An 18,224-nucleotide genomic window follows, 5' to 3' on the forward strand; every position below is an offset into this window, starting at 1 on the left:
CTCTTCAGGTGGATGGTGCCCAATTTGTGTACAGCCTTGAATGTACGTGCGAGGAGCCTGAAATTAGTGTGTTTGTGTGTCAGGAGCCAGTGGAGCTCCTTGATGTGGGGTATGATGTGTGTTCTGCATGGAAGATTGAAGATGAGTCAGGATGGATGAGTATATTCATTAATAAAGTAGCCCAGTAAAATCTTTTAAGAAAAATCCCCATGGTACTCACAGACCATTGCAGAATATCAATTTAGATGTAAACAGTTTGAACGTATATGGCGGAGCGCATATATGCGGATGATCTACTTCAATATAGAAGGGCCCTGAAAATATACCAAGCTCAAATCAAGATTTTAAAAAAGATCTATTTTACCGCTCAGATACTGAAAGCTCAAACTAATCAAAAAACTATTTTCAAAATTACCAAATCATTTTTACAACCAACAGTAATGACCAGGGAGATATTCCTCCTTCCCAATCACTATGTGATACGGACCATCAAACAAAAGTTTAATACGACTCCTGCCTATCCCCCCACCCCCCAGAAAATGTTCCTGTGAAATTACCATCATTGACAGTTACACCATCTCAGTCTCGCCAGGCTGTTCTACCCTGCCAATCTGGATACCCCATGATCCTTGCCCTCCCAGTCTGCTTCACACAAGTTTAGACTGTGTAAATTCTGTCATCAATGAAATTGTGAATTTCTCACTTGCCACGGCTATAGTCCCATCTGATTGGAAATTAGTAGAGGTTAAACTGCTACAGAAATAACAACTTGCTGACCCCACTACCCTCTCAAACACTTCGCTTAATCTCATTACTTCCTGTTCTAAGCAACATTACCTAAGAAAAGTTGTCCAGCAACTGGCTAACAGCATTTCTGGAGGACGCGAATACCCTCGGCCATGGCAGTCCGGTTTCCGTCAGACACTTTACAGAGTCAGCACTTATTAGATATATCAGCCGCATTTAATACCATTTTCCATGACATTCTGATGCAACAACTCAAGGACTGTGGGATCTTCCATCGGGCCCTGCCCTGGATTAAATCCTTCCTCTCAATGGGCAGACAGACGGTTATGCTAGAAACCTTTTTATCATCAGAAAAGCTTGTCACATCAGGGGTACCCCAGGGCTCTGCACTTAGCCCTGCATTATTTAACATCTACATGGCCCCTTTGATCCCGTTGATCACCTCTTTTGGTATTAAATCTACATCTTATGCCGATGACAGTTAATTCTGTCATTGGATAAAGACTCTATTGTTTCAGAGATCAACTTTAAAAACTGTTATATGATGGATACACACCAACCATCTCAAATGCAACACCAATAAAACAGAGATTATGCTTCTTGGGAAGTCCAACTCCTTCAACCTGGCCCTATGGTGGGTCAACGATACCCCTTCACCACCTCCTTCGTTCGAGGTTGTGAAGAACCTTCGTGTAAAATTTGATGCCCCTCTGTCTTTTCGCCCACAAGCTATTGCAGTAGCTAGAATGTGCTTCAGCCTCATAAAAGCAGCAATGAAAATTGTTTTTGAATACCTCCCACTATTGACTAGAAAAAAAATGGCTTTTTATCAAAATGAAGATCCTGACTCCAGTGCAAGTATTTAACAAGAAATTTAATAACAACCAAAGGGAAACCCAGCACCACCGGCAACTGCCTGTCCTCTGCCCCTGTGGTTCCACAGCCTAGAACACAGTGGTGATGACGATTGGAATACCAGGGAGGTTGCCAGGAGACAAGATGCAACACTTTTGCCTTGATAACATCTAGATTTGACTATTGTAAAAGTCAAACAAACCCTGCAGAAACTCCAGGTGATGCAACATTCTGCGGCCAGACTGATACTCAAACTCCCTTGGGGCTCCTCGGTATCAGCAGCCTTGAAAGTACTACATTGGCTCCCAGTACATAAAAAGGGTTCTTTTTAAAATCGTTTTATTCATCTCCAGAGCTTTTAGAGGGTTGGGGCCAAAATACTTAATTTTCACCCATTACATGACCTTGAGGAACTACATATATGAGTTCCTGGCTTCTGAGGAGTTATGTGTGAATCTGACAGCTAGTTTCTTACCTTTAAAAAGGAGCAGATCCAATGGAGAGATGGCCTTTGGATGCACATTTCATACAGGCCTCTGATGTGGATAGGGTGCGCAACCGTATCAAAAGCTGCAGAGCGGTCCAAGAGAATGAGTGCTGTTGTATCACCTTTATCAAGTTTCATGCAGATGTTGTTTGCAGCAGAGATGCGTGCTGCTCTGTACTGTGGTTGGGTCCGAAGCTGAGCTGTGTGGCATTGAGGAGCTGAGTGATCTTGAGGTGGTCTACGAGTTGTTGGTTGATTAGCTTCTCTGTTAGAAATGGAGGTCTCTAGTTGGCAGTAGTTTGCACCCTGTCCAAGTAGGGGTCCTTTCTTCTAGTCAGGATAAGGGAGCTACACATGCAAGATAACCCCTTCTCACACCCCCTGGTAGCTTGGCATGAGCATCAAGCCTATTTCAGAGACAGTGTGTAAAGCCTTTGTACATAGCACACACAGTAACACAATGAAAACACTACAAATGGACACCACACCAGTTTAGAAATAAATACTCTTTATCTAAACCAAACAAGACCAAAACAACAGAAATCAAACATACAGAAAACAAGATATCACCTTTAGAACAACTGCAGTAAAATTATAGCTCTTAGAAGACAATAGCTCCAACTGGGGCTATCACAACGTCGTGACAGATACAAATCCACAGTACGGAACCGAATGCGAAGTGGGCGGCGGGCAGGGAGTCACACGGACCCCCAAGTAACAGTACCTTGGAAAATGATGATGTCAAAAGATGTTGCACGGCATCGCAAAGGTGAGGCGTTGATGGGCTGAGTCTGTTCCTTACTGCCACAGAGGAGGCAAGGCGTTAGTTTCTGGCTGTGCAGGGGAGGTGAGGCGGCGTCAGAATCGAGGTGTCGGTTGCCGATAATGATGCGAAGTCACCCACGTTGGTTATCGGCTCCGCAATGATGTGATGGATACGCTGGCATCGACAGGCATTGGTGGGAAGTGCTGGCATTGGAGAGGTCAAGGCTGTGGTGAAAGTTGGTGTGGTGGGTCATGCACTTCCTGAGCGGTGCCCTCAGCTCCAGTGCTTACAGCAGCCTTGATGATGAAATCAAAGTAGATAAAGTTGATGACGTTGGCAATACCAGGGCTGCGGTGTAAGTCGGTGCCCTCGGTCCCGGTCCAGGCAGTGGCATTGCTGATGGTGCTTTTGCTTGTGTTGCAGCACCAGCCACACACTTCCAAGGGCCCAGGAAATTGAGTTGGCACCACTTGGCAGTCAGGACTCCCAACAGAGGAGTCCAGGTGCTGTTCAGCAAGTTGCATGTGAAGTTTTTGATTGACCTAAGACTTCTAACGGGGGCAAGCACGCACAAGCACTTGGAGAACCTTGGAAAAACAGGATTTAAAAAGACAAGTCAAGTTCTGTCACTTCCCATAGACAGAAGCAGCAACTTCAGGCCAACCCAGCAAAGCAACACACAGCAAACTGGAAGTACTCCTTCTGACAGCTCTTAAGTTCTTCTTCTTGGCAGAGTCCAGAAGTATTCTGAAGTTATGGGGTCACAGCGCCAGTACTTATACCAGTTTCTGCCTTTTAAGTATTATAACTTCAAAGGAAAGTCACTGTAGTGCACAAGACCCTGCCTTTCCTTGACCTGGCTCCAGACACACTACAGGGGGGGTGGAGACAGCTTTGTGTGAGGACAGGCACAGCCGTATTCAGGTGTCCATGGTAGCTCCTCTAACCACTCTATCTCAGGAAGACACATCAGCCTGGTGATGGGCCATCAGGATATGCACAACACACCTCAGATCCCTTTGTGTGACTGTCTAGAGTGAATGCAAAGACAGCCCAATTGTAAGTTTAAACCAGATGTGGATTCCTCAGGCAGGCAGAGACACAGGATGGTAAAGCAAGAAATAGCCCACTTTCTAAAAGAAAGGGTTTGACAGAGTGCACTCCAGTTTTTTCTTTTCATTAACTCTTATTCCTCCTTAGAATCTGATTGTGTGCAGGCCTGAATCGTGGTCTGCCCTAAACCACGTGGGTAAGTAAACCTGTTAAGATGGGACGCACAGCATTGTTCAAGCATAGCTCTGATGCCATAAATTCATCCAACTTCATCATTTTTATTCCAATTTCATCCATGTTTCACTTTTCATCCATTGTCCTCTTTTCACATGAGGGATATCTTATGTATTTTACTATATCCTTAAAAACTGCAGACATGCCAATCCTGGCCTTATACTGTAGCGCGGAGTTCTACATAAGCAATCCTCACTTGTGTGTCATGATAACCCAATGCATTTCGGGCCTATTACTGGCCCTTCATCAGGGGTACTCTACAATTTAAAAACATAATTGTGAAACAGTGTATTTGAACCAGTGCAACATATTAATATCTACGCTAAATTATACTATGCTTGCCTTGTGTGCATTAGCTATAATCAACGTTTTCCCGCTAAACGTAATCAAAAAGCTACTGTTAAGTTGATGCCCAGAGCCACCTCTCTCATCCTCCCACATTTCTCTCCTGTATCAAACCATCATTACAAGCCCTTAAACCTTCTTTCCAGTAAACCCACATAAAACCTCTTTCTGAGCCAATTGTTACCCAACGACAAAATCTCCCCGTGCCTTTACCTTCAAAATCTGCTTCCTTGAACACCTTCCAGCTGAATTACAAGCTTTCACATACTACGCACTCCCCTAGATCTGCGCTTTAAACACCTGTGGATTTTGGGACATGTAGTAGATCTAGTTTTGGTAACACTGCGGATGACAGATTTAGAGGAGTGGGGCTGTTTTGATTGTGACCTGATTAATGAATGAAGAATGAAAGGGAGATTTCATGTGAGAAATGAGATCGGCACTTTAAAATGAATAACAAACTATCGTCAAAGTATATAGAAGGTAAAGTGACTGCTTAACGCAGCATGGACTAGGGAAATATAGGGTTAAAAGAGGGAGTTACTGAAAGCAGGAGGGCGAAGATAGAGCACAGGTGTTTAAAGCACAGGTCTAGGTGAGTGCGTAGTACGTGAATGCTTGCACTGTAATTGTAGAGTACCCCTGACGAAGGGCCAGGAATAGGCCCGAAATGCATTGGGTTATCATGACACACAAGTGAGGATTGCTTATGTAGAACTCCGCGCTACAGTATAAGGCCAGGATTGGCATGTCTGCACTTTCTAAAAGAGGCATTTTCAAACATGTAATTTAAAAACCATCTTCACTAAAAGATGTATTTTTAAATTGTGAGCTCAGGGATACTGAACATCAAATCTGTTTCTCTTCCCAAGTTATACTTGTAGGAGATTACACTTCAGCTCCAATGATAACCTATGTAAGAGATATTCATAGCAATAGTGAAAACTGAAATTGTAAAACACACCAGTACATGTCCTACTTTTCATATACACTGCACCCTGCCCATGGGGCTACCTTGGACCTACCGTAGGGGTGCCTTTCATGTAGTAGAAGGGAAGTTCTGTGCCTGGCAATTGGGTGCACTTGCAAGGTCGACATGGCAGTTCAAAACTGCCCACACAGACACTGCAGTGGCAGGTCTGAGACACATGGTTGCAGGGCTACTCATGTGGATGGCACAATCAGTGCTGGAGGCCCACTAGAAGCATTTGATTCACAGGCCCTGGGCACCCACAGTGCACTTTACTAGGGACCTACCAGTAAATCACATATGCCAATAATGGATACCAATAATCCAAAAAGGGGGGGACAGGGGGCTTTATTTAAGGAGGTCCAATGTACATGCCCCAGAGGCCTATTTCCAAAACGGGGTACAGAGTTCCTCAAGTACAATAAGGAAGAGATAGGGACAAAGGTGGAGGCAACATTCAACCACCAAATGATTATCAAGGAGTAATCAGTGGAAGGCCAGGGAAGCTCCCTTGGTGGAACTAGAGCTCTCACACACCCAGCAAGCTAGGTGTCATGCTTCATCATATGAGCACTGCCCCTCGTCAAGTCGGCGCTGCAATCCTTGACGGGCTCCCGAAACCGGGGCTCTTTACCGGGGATCTTTGTTCCTGCCGATATGTGCTTGGGGGTGAGGGGCCTAGTGTAATGGATGTAGCAGAATATGGAAATTTAAAAAGGGGTCAGTCAGTCCTAATAATGCTTTATTCAGAAGGTAGACTACCCTGTTAAAAAATGATGTCGAGTGGCTAAGTCCTAGAAGTAAGGTGTCTAGACGTGAAGCTCTACTCTAAATGATCAACATGTTTCTTGCCATATGTGTCTGGAGGATCAGGGCAATTCATCAGGATCAAAAGCTGTCTACATAAGGTGGTAATGTGAACTCTACATACCACGTCCTAGGTTTTCTGACCTGAAAAAATAAAATAACAACATGATAACTAAAACCAATCTCATCTCTTCGTTTTGTACAAACTATGTCAAGGATGGTGTTATAAGAATCACCGTGCAGGACGTGAATCAAACAGAGTAGTAATTTGTGCACTAATTCAAAGGATCAGTGGACGTGAGGGGGGGGGGGTTGGAATCTATAGCTAAAAATTAGCTGTAGGTGCTCTAAAGAACAACAAAGGAGGGAATCACTCACCTAGTGTGTTAACTAGACATGCTAGCAACGGAGCTGGCGGCTTTAAAGGACTCCGATTGGGTCCTAGAATAAATGTCAAAAAGGTACAATGACTAAAAGGGATTAAAAAGGGATTAAAAAGAACCACAGGGGTTTGTAGTGATGCCGACAGAATTACATAGAAGTCAGCGTCTCACACAACAGTTACAAATTGGTTCCATCAGAACCAAAACACTTCCTGACTCAATGCAGAAGAGGTCTTGAACTTGCTGGAATGGTCTTCTCCAACTCCGGTCACGTTTATAATGGACCTTGCTTCCATAGCACTGACTGAAATTTTTTTTTAATATCAGGGGCAACTATACCATCAATGCCAAGGTACTTCGATGGGGAGTACGTTTGCTCCTAGCTTGGCCTGCCTCTATATGGCAGCCTTTGAGGAACAAATTATCAACACTGATCGCAACCCGTTTCACCAACATCTAGTCCTCTGGAAACGGTTTATTGACGATATTCTAATCTTCTGGAGTGGTCCCAGTGACCTTTGCAACACCTTTGTACAGTGGATCAATCAGCAGAACCCTGCTGATTGAGGCTGAGGTTTCTAAAGTTCTCATGGAGTACCTTGCAGTTTGGGTTAGTGCAGTCTTTTAGGTGAAAGTTCAGGTCTCCGAGGAGGATGAAGGTACTGAAGTCGATGATGTGGGGTGTGATGACGTTGATGTAGGGTCCTGGTGTTCTGTAGGTCAGGGATTCACCCAGGGAGAGTTACCTGTGATGGGCAGCTTGAACATGAGGAGTTTCATGTAGCTGGTGGGGATGTCCATAGAGCTGATGCTGTCTTTATCAATTATGGTGACTCTGCCTCCAGGCTTGTGCTGACGGTCTTGCTTGATGATTTTATCACAGACAGGGATGGTTATAGCAATGCCCAGTACACAGATTGGGTTAAGTCATGTTTCTATAAAGAAGAGCAGGTCCGGAGCGAGGTTGTGCAGAAAGTGCCATTTGTCCTTTGTGTTTGGTAAGTGAGAGAGTGTGAGGAGCAAGAATGTGAGTGTAACGAGTTGATGTATTTGTGCAGCTTGCAGGGTAGGGTGAATGGTACTGTACAGACTGTAGTGTTTTATAATTACCTGAATGCGATGATATATCTTTCAAATAATGTCATGGAAGGATGGTGGTGTTAAAAAGGTGAGGCAGATCATACGTGTCGATGAATGTAGGGGCAATTGCTGAGTTACCTCTACATCCACACACTGCATTAAACCCAACAACTCCTTTCAGCAGGTGCAATGAAGAGTTTGCATTTATCTTCTTTTGCCTTCTTGCTTTTCTAGTCTACTACTCTTAGACATGACTTGCAGCTGCCAGATGGAAAGTTCCTTATGATGGCGAGTCCATCCCCCGCCTGTAAACCATTGTCACTTCTACAACTGATCACTTTCTAACATGCTTACTTTCTGCTCTCTATTTGATAAAACATGCCTGAGATTGTGAACGACCACAGAGCACATAAATGTAAACTCCATGTTGTAACTTAATGCATCATTACAGTATTCCAAGTCCCTGCTGCTCAGCCAGTGTGTGAGATCCCGCAGAATGTTGAGAGTGTGTGGAAAGGAGTGCCAGCTGAAGATATGGGCTGAGCAGCAAGGAGGCTGCTTGTGGTAGGGCTTTCTTAACAGCTTACTTACCATCTTACCAGTTACCTGTAACTGACTCTAACTGACTCTTAATAAACCTTCTTATAACCTATACTATGACGACTGGACTTTCTTCCATTACAACACTCCACTATGTGACTAAATTTGTAGATGTTTGCAGGAGAGCAGCTCCCCACGTGTTTTTCCAAATCCTTTTTCTGTGCGCTATAATTATCTTTAAAATTAGATCATGTTTACTGTGTTTAATTGATAGTTGATCCGTTAATTTGCCATATGTTTAAGTACAACAACACTTGAAAACCAGAGTTTCTCTAATGCATCTTTAGTCTACATATGCTTACTTCCTTTATGCATCTATATACCTTCCATGTACTTGGATCTATATATTTATTACTTTTCTCCTAAAAAAGCATATTCAGTGCACTACCCTATTTCTCATCCTATACCTCTATCAATATCTTTAATCTACATATTCCTAACTCCTTTATGCATCTATGTACTTTCCATGTACTTATGGATCAATATATTCATCAAATTTTTCTAATTCAGCATATCCAATGCACTACCCTATTTCTCACCCTATACCTCTATCAATATATCCTCTACATCCACTCTCTCATTTATCCCAAACCCCATACCACTACTATGATCCCCTTTCTAGACTTTCCCCTACTCTACTACTCCTTGCATCATCTGACACCTCTTTTTACTATACCGATTACCCAAACCAAGCCTTTCTAAACTCTGCCCTCTGACTCTTTGCCTGCACATCCCTTTTTACTCATCCCACACCTTCTCCTACTGCTATGACCTACAAAACAAAACAAAAAAAACATGTCTAAATCCTTCACTCTTCTATCCCTCCACTATCCTTTTCAATCAAAAGAACAGACTAACATGTTCACTTCCCAAATTTCATATTTCACTATAATAATTCACCACTAATCCTTTATGGGTTCCAGAGCAGCATGCTACTCGCCACCAAAGCGCTTCAAGACCGCATCAGGAGTAACAAGCGCTACATAAATGCAAACCTTTTTCCCTCTTCTATCCCTCCCCTACCCTTCTCAATCCAAATATCTGACTAACCTATCCACAACTCAAGTTACTTTCATATTTCACTATACTAATTCAACACTAATCCTTTATGGGTTCCGGAGTAGCATGCTACTCGCCAAAAATGCGCTTCAACACCCCATTAGGGGTAGTAAGCACTAAATAAATGCAAACCTCTTTCCCTCTTCTACCCCGCCACTATCCTTCTCACTCCAAAAAACTGACTAATATCAACCACTCAAATTACTTTCATATTTCACTATGCTAATTTTCAACACTAATCCTTTATGGTTCCGGAGTAGCGTGCTACTCACCAAAAAAGCGCTTCAACACTTCATCAGGGGTAACAAGCGCTATATAAATGCAAATCTTTTTCCCTCTTCTATCCCTCCACTATCCTTCTCACTCCAAAAAACTGACTAATATCCACCACTCAAATTACTTTCATATTTCAATATACTAATTCAACACTAATCCTTTATGGGTGTCCGGAGTAGAGTGCTACTCGCCAAAAAAGTGCTTCAACACCCCATCAAGCGTTATATAAACACAAACCTCTGTTTTCCCTCTTCTATCCTTCCGCTATCTTTCTGAATCCAAATAACTGACTAACATATCCACCACTCAAATTACTTTCATATTTCACTAACTAATTCAACACTAGTCCTTTATGGCTTCCGAAGTAGCATGCTACTCGTTTCGACACCTCTTCAGGGGTAGTACGCGCTATATAAATGCAATTACAATACAATACAATATCTTAGACATAGGTTAGGGGTTTCATTTTAAGAAATCACTTTGCAAATTTCAGAAAAATTAAATACATAAGTTTTCTCTGCTAATTTGTGTTTCTTCAGAATATTATAAGAGTCAATTAGAAAAGTTCAGGAATTTACATTTAAGAGAAATACTTTCTGACATGCCTACTTTCTGCTCTCTATTTGATAAAACATGAAATGAAATGAAATGAAAATGTGACTTGTAAAGCGCTGCAGCTGCCCTGAGGCGTCCAGGCGCTAAAACAGAAGAAGCACTCTTGAGGTTACTTTTAGGCATTGAATAGCAGGGTTTTTAGCTGTTTCCGGAACGTAGTCAGGTTAGGGTTGTTCCTCAGCTGCAGAGGGAGGGAGTTCCAGAGTTTGGAAACATTATACGAGAAGGAGCGTCCTCCTGCTCTGGCTCTGCGTATTCTGGGGATTTCGGCCAAAAATGCTGTTGAAGAGCGAAGAGATTTGTTGGGCCTGTAGGGAGAAATCAGGGGGCGATTGATGTCTGGGCCCGTTTCCCAGAATGTCTGGTGGGCGATACAGAGTGATTTAAATTTTACTCTGTCCCTGACAGGTAACCAGTGCAGAGTCTTTAAACCGGTTCTTACTGAAGTCCTCCGGGGGATTCCCAGCAGCGCTCTGGCAGCACAATTCTGGGTGCGTTGGAGCTTCTGTAGGGTATAGTCTGGTGCTCCCAAATAAAGGGCGTTATTTAAGTCCAAACGAGATTGGATGAGGCCCTGTATAATTATCTGTTTGGCCTCAGAACAGAGGAGGGGAAGGACTTTCTTAATCACCCTAAGGAGGCCAAAGCAGGTAGCTGAGATCTTAGTGGCCTGTGTGTTAAGGCTCAGGGACTTGTCGAGCCAGACGCCCAAGCTTTTAATGTTGTCTCTGGGGGGTGGGGCCATTCCCATGCTTGATGGCCAGATCAGCTCTATGGAGGCGGGGGAGGCTGGGCACAGGATCATCAGCTCAGTTTTATCGTCGTTTAGCTTTAGGCATGAGCTCATCATCCACTTTTTTACATCCTCCAAACAGGCCGCTAGGTCTGGTGGCGACTGGAGGCCGCTCTTCTCAGCAAGGGAGACCACCAGCTGGGTGTCGTCCGCATAGGAGATGATCTTAACACCATGCGGACGAACTACCTCAGCCAGTGGCTTCATGTATGCGTTGAAGAGCGTAGGACTTAAAGAGGAGCCCTGGGGAACTCCGCATCCCAGGGGGCGAGATGATGAGTGGGATGTGCCGTCGAAGACCTGAAAGGTTCTGTCAGATAAAAAAGAGTTGAACCATGTCAGGGCGTCTACGGTCACTCCTAAGTCGGCAAGGCGGGTTAGCAAGATTTTGTGATGTACCATGTCAAATGCGGCACTTAGATCGAGGAGAATCACTGCCACTGATCCTCCTCGATCCAGGAGCCGTCTTGCCTCCTCAGTCACTGCCAATAAAGCGGTCTCTGTCCCATGTTTGGTACGAAAACCTGTTTGAGAGGAGTCGAGGAGGTGGTTTTCCTCAAAAAATGTTGTCAGAGTGGTGTTGACATGTTTCTCCAGAATTTTCGACGCCCAGGGGAGTAACGAGATCGGGCGATAATTACTGGGGTTGGCCGGATCAAGGGAAGGTTTCTTCAATAGAGCCCGTACCATAGCGTGCTTCCATGTTGAAGGGACCGTCCTACTGGTTATAGAGGAGTTCATGAGATCCAGGAGCGTAGGGAAAATAGCAACGCTGGCAAGATTTAGTGAGCCTGGGGGGGCAGGGTCACACGGGGAGCCGGATTTTATCCGTTGTGCCAGTTTCTGTACGGTTTCCAATGTTATCAGGGGGAGGGATTCCAACCACTTGGTCGGATTTACTGTCAAGTGCGGGTTTTGACCAGGGGAATCAGTGGATGGATTAGGGAAGGAGAGATAAATTTTATTAATTTTTTGGAAGAAGAATTCCGCCAGGTCATTGCATTTGGTCGGTGAGTTATTGTTGTCTGTGACCGGAGATGGGGGTTTGATCAGGGAGTTGACTATGCGAAAAATTTCTTTAGATTTGGATTTTGCCATAGTGATTTTCAAATTGTAAAAGGCAGCTTGCGAGGATTTAATTGCAAGCTTATAGTTCCTGATCATTTCCCTGTAGGTGGCTTTTTCTTCAGGATTGTATGAAGTGCGCCACTTTCTCTCCTGTCTTTTACAGAGGCGTTTATGGTTCCTGAGCTCTTCTGTGTACCAGGGAGCAGTTTTGCTATGTCTCTTGGACTTTGGTGCGTGTTCTGGGAGGACCCGGTCCAAAGAGGTGGTTATCCATTCCTCGTATTTTTTATTGTTAAGGGTTGGGTCTTGGGAGAGGGAAGGTCTCGTAGTACATAAAGCTTGAACCCAGTTGTCAGTGGGGAGTTTGGACCAGTTACGAGTTTTCCTCATGGTAAATAAGGAAGAGGGTGGTTTACTCGTGGTCCAATTGAAAGCTATTAAAAAATGATCTGACCAAGGAAGTCTGGTTATGCTGCCCACTTTGAGCTGGTCGCAGTTGCTGAAGATCGGATCTAGCAAGTGCCCCTTTTCGTGTGTAGCAGATGGCACTCGTTGCTCGAGTTGACATGCGGCCAAGCTTGACTGGGTTTCTTGTGCCGAGGGGTCTAGTGGGTTGTCAAAATGAATATTGAAATCTCCGAGTAGGGAGAAGTTGGAGGGAGAGCTAACCAACAGGGAGGTCACCGAGAGTAAAGATGTATTAAATTGTCCTATAGGACCGGGGGGGCGGTAAATGAGAATACCGGTAAAGCAGGCATTGGGAGAGAATTCGATAGAGAAGAAGAGATTCTCACAATCTTCAATATCTTCCGATAAGTGGCGACAAGTATAGCTTTCTTTATATATGATCGCGAGGCCGCCACCTCTGCCCAGTGGTCGGTCGGCTCGCGCTATCTGATATCCTGGGATGATAGCTTGAGCTAGGTCTGGCTGAGAGTCTTGGTTCAGCCATGTCTCGGTCAGGAACATTGCATCTGGGATAAAACATGACTGAGATTGTGAACGACCACAGAGCACATAAATGTAAACTCCATGTTGTAACTTAATGCATCATTACTGTGTTCCAAGTCCCTGCTGCTCAGCCAGTGTGTGAGATCCCGCAGAATGTTGAGAGTGTGTGTGTTAGAATCCGGGGTCTCTGGTTGGCGCAGGTATGCACTTGCGACAAGCAGGGACCCTTTCCTCTAAGTCAGGGCGTAGGATTACCTCTTTAAAAATAACCTCTGCTCACCCTCTAGGTAACGTGGCGCGAGCAGTCAGGCTAGATTCCAGAGGGCATTAGGTTAAGCATTCAAGGTGTCCCACACAATAACCACCAACCCACCACACAGAGACACAAGGCTGTATTTATGTGAAAATAAAGTTCTTTATATATAAGATTTCTTTACGCAGGCTTTCAAAAATACAGGTCTTCACTTAAATGAGGTTCCAGTTACTTGTATTGCTTTTAGGCAGTCCACAGTTCTTAAAATGGCACTTTTCTACGTAAAATAGGCTTCTTTGGGGTGTTGTGCGCTTCGTAGCGCCTCCGGTACGCTTCGTACCGCTGTTTGGACGCGTCGTGCCGTTTCTCACACTTCTCGCGTGAGCACGCGTACACTGGACGTGAACCGTACGGACCGTACCCTCGTAGGTACACGTCGTACACATCCGGTACGCCTCTTGCTGAACCTCACGCTTCCCGCGTGAGCACCGTCAATGTATTTAGTGCTGTACGGGCCGCACCTACGTCGGGACGCCTCGTACAGCTGGTTCGCACGTTGCCAAAGTTCATGCTTCACGCGTGTGAAGCGAAGTGGGACGATCGCTGTACACAGCGAAGGAAGCTGCGTACAGGGGCGCTGCACTGCACAATACCTTTTCTTGGGGGGCGATGTTCGTGGCGGCTCCAGAAGTCCGTCGAGGCGTGTCCCACGTCGCGGTGCTGTCCCTTGAGGTCAGTGGATGGTGATGCTTCGTGGGGCACTTCCAGGCTTCCAGGCACACAACAAAGTTCAGAAGCAGGAGAGGCAGCTCGGGGGTGACCTTTCAGCGCGGCGCGCTGTCGGCGTTGCTCAGGTGACGAACAGTGCATCGCAGGTCCTTACAATGAACTCCACGGCCAGGGGTCGCAGAGGCTCGGCGCTTGGAGCCTGGTCAATCTCTTCCTTACTTTGCGGGCTACCACTCGGGGGGCAGTTGCTTGCTGTGTTCGGGCCAGGCAGGCAGGCCTTTACTGTGCTCACAGCAGCCCCGGTGGCAGAAGTCGCGGTGCTCAGATGAGGGACACACAGGTTCTCTGGGGTCAGCGTTTGCAGAATCACCTCCAGCAGCTTCTCTTCTTCCAGGGGAAAGGTAGCGCCCACTGTTCCTGGGGCGCAGTTCAGGGGGCAAGTTCACAAGCAAGCCCTTGGAGATTGTTTGTAAAGCACAAGTTGATCAAAAGTCTTTCTCAGTCTTTTCTTCCTCTACTTCCAGCAGCAAGGCACCCACCGCAGGCCAGTCTCTCAGGCTTAGAGACAGTACTCCTCCATACAGCTTTTCCAGGTCCTTCTCTTCAGGCAGAGTTTCTTCTTGGCGCAAACAGGATCTGATTTCTTAGGAGCAGGGCTCCTTCTTTTATAGCAACTTTCTTTTGTTCTTTGTCGCCAGGGGGCCTGGGCCTGGCTCAGTCCGGTTTTGGAGCACTCTGTTGTGGTGACTCTGCTCTTTCCTTTCAGCAGCAGGGCAGAGATATCAGCCGCTCCACAGGGGGCGGAGCCGGCATTGTGGTGGCAGAGCACAGGTCTATTCAGAGTCAAGGTGTACTCCTCCCACCCATCCTGGTGTAATCTCTCTACCCACCACCTGGCAGCCAGCCTGTCTCCTGGAATTCCCCAGCCCTGCTCCTTACTGTTACTAGGCAGAACACACACACACAGCAGAGGCGGACTGAAATGGTCAGGTCAGTAAATACTAACTTTCTAAAAGTAGTATTTACAAACACAGGATATTAAAATAAACTTTACTAAAGAAGTATTTTAATATTCTGAGTTCAGGCATACCAAACTTGACTTTCTACCATGCTCTCTGAGTCCACAGGGATTACAGCGTATAGTAATTCCAGCAGCCCATTCTGGACTATGGAGAGCAGGTAGCCTTCAATAATGAAAAACGAAAATGGCTGTAGTTCACTATTAGGACATGCCACACACATCAGGGCATGTCCTACCTTATGTCTACAATGCACCCTGCCCTTGGGCCTACCAGAGGGGTGACTAATATGTAGTTAAGGGAAGGTTTATGGACTGGCAAGTAGGTGCACTTGCGCAATCAGCGCTACAGTACCAGACTGCACGCAGGTTCTGCAATGGCAGACCCTAGACACATTTTACTAGGCCGCTTCTGTGGGTGGCACAACCAGTGCTGCAAGCCCACCAGCAGCATTTGCATTTACAAGCCCTGGCACTCCTGGTGCACTTTACTAGGGGCTGATAGTAAACCAAATAAGCCAAACATGGACATCAATCAATGTATACACTTTTCCAAAAGGGAGCACTTGCACTGTGACACTGATTAGCAGTGGCACAGTGCCCTGAGCAGCTAACACCAACAAAACACAATGAGGCACATCAGCAAAAAGTGGAAGGGAAACTCACGCCAAGGTGCCAGCTCTAACAGTGTGGAAAGGAGTGCCAGCTGAAGATATGGGCTGAGCAGCAAGGGGTCTGCTTCTGGTAGGGCTTACTTAACAGCTTACTTACCATCTTACCAGTTACCTGTAACTGACTCTAACTGACTCTTAATAAACCTTCTTATAACCTATACTATGACGACTGGACTTTCTTCCATTACAACACTCCACTATGTAACTAAACTTGTAGATGTTTGCAGGAGAGCAGCTCCATACGTGTCTCCTCTGTTTTTCCAAATCCTTTTTCTGTGCGCTATAATTATCTTTAAAATTAGATCATGTTTACTGTGTTTAATTAATAGTTGATCCGTTAATTTGCCATATTTTTAAGTACAACAACACTTGAAAACCAGAGTTTCTCTAATGCATCTTTAATCTACATATACTTACTTCCTTTATGCATCTATATACCTTCCATGTACTTGGATCTATATATTTATTACTTTTCTCCTAAAAAAGCATATTCAGTGCACTACCCTATTTCTCATCCTATACCTCTATCAATGTCTTTAATCTACATATTCCTAACTCCTTTATGCATCTATGTACTTTCCATGTACTTATGGATCAATATATTCATCACGTTCTTCTAATTCAGCATATCCAATGCACTACCCTATACCTCTATCAATATATCCCCTACATCCCCTCTCTCATTTATCCCAAACCCCATACCACTACTATGATCCCCAAAATAACCCTTTCAAGACTCTCCCCTACTCTACTCCTCCTTGCATCATCTGACACCTCTTTTTACTATACCGATTACCCAAACCAAGCCTTTCTAAACTCTACCCTCTGACTCTTTGCCTCCACATCCCTTTTTACTCATCCCTTGCCTCCTCCTACTGCTATGACCTACAAAACAAAAAAACAAAAAAATGTCAAAATCCTTCACTCTTCTATCCTTCCACTATCCTTTTGAATCAAATTAACAGACTAACATGTCCACTTCTCAAATTTCATATTTAACTATAATAATTCACCACTAATCCTTTATGGGTTCCAGAGAAGCGTGCTACTCGCCACCAAAGCGCTTCAACACCGCATCAGGGGTAACAAGCGCAATATAAATGCAAACCTTTTTCCCTCTTCTATCCCTCCCCTACCCTTCTCAATCCAAATAACTGACTAACATATCCACAACTCAAGTTACTTTCATATTTCACTATACTAATTCAACACTAATCCTTTATGGGTTCCGGAGTAGCGTGCTACTCGCCAAAAAAGAGCTTCAACACCCCATCAGGTGTAGTAAGCCCTAAATAAATGCAAACCTCTTTCCCTCTTCTATCCCACCACTATCCTTTTCACTCCAAAAAACTGACTAGTATCCACCACTCAAATTACTTTCATATTTCACTATACTAATTCAACACTAATCCTTTATGGGTGTCCGGAGTAGAGTGCTACTCGCCAAAAAAGTGCTTCAACACCCCATCAGGGGTAACAAGCGTTATATGAACACAAACCTGTTTTTTTCCCTCTTCTATCCTTCCGCTATCTTTCTGAATCCAAATAACTGACTAACATATCCACCACTCAAATTACTTTCATATTTAACTATACTAATTTACCATTAATCTTTTATGGATTTCTGGAGTAGCATGCTATTCGCCAATAAAGCGCTTCAAACACCCCATCAGGGGTAACAAGCACTATATAAATACAAACTTTTTTTTCCCTCGTCTATCTTTCCTCTATCCTTCTGAATCCAAATAACTGACTAACCTTTCCACCACCCAAGTTACTTTCATATTTCACTAACTAATTCAACACTAGTCCTTTATGGGTTCTGAAATAGCAAGCTACTCACCGAAAAAGCGTTTCAAAACCTCGTCAGGGGTAGTACGCGCTATATAAATGCAATTACAATACAATACAATATCTAAGACACAGGTTAGGGGTTTCATTTTAAGAAATCACTTTGCAAATTACAGAAAAAATAAATACATAAGTTTTCTCTGCTAATTTGTGTTTCTTCAGAATATTATAAGAGTCAATTAGAACAGTTCAGGAATTTACATTTAAGAGAAATACTGATGTCAGCTTAGGAGTGGAAGTGTGATTTCTTTTTTGCAATTTCATTTCTTCTAAATTGTTTGTGACTGTTGTGGCAATCTGTTCCCTCTATACCTAATTCAAAATCCAATAGACACTAACATTTCCAGGACTCTATTTGATTTCCAGCTGTGGGAACTGAAATAGGAGACATCTTATATATGTTTGCAAATTGTTTTTTGTTGTTATGTGCTGAAGTACTGGCATGTATTTTACCTAAATAAACGATGTATCTCAATACTTTTTTTAATCAGTGTGTATTTAAAGCCCTAATGGGGCGTTGGTAACTCTTCTGAAAGTCTATTTCTGTTTAACATGTGCAAGGTATTATGCTTAACCTGTTGAAAACTATGTTGCTGCAGTTTTATCAAGT

The sequence above is a fragment of the Triturus cristatus genome, chromosome 2_2 (assembly GCF_964204655.1).
Source record: "Triturus cristatus chromosome 2_2, aTriCri1.1, whole genome shotgun sequence".
Taxonomy (NCBI): Eukaryota; Metazoa; Chordata; class Amphibia; order Caudata; family Salamandridae; genus Triturus; species Triturus cristatus.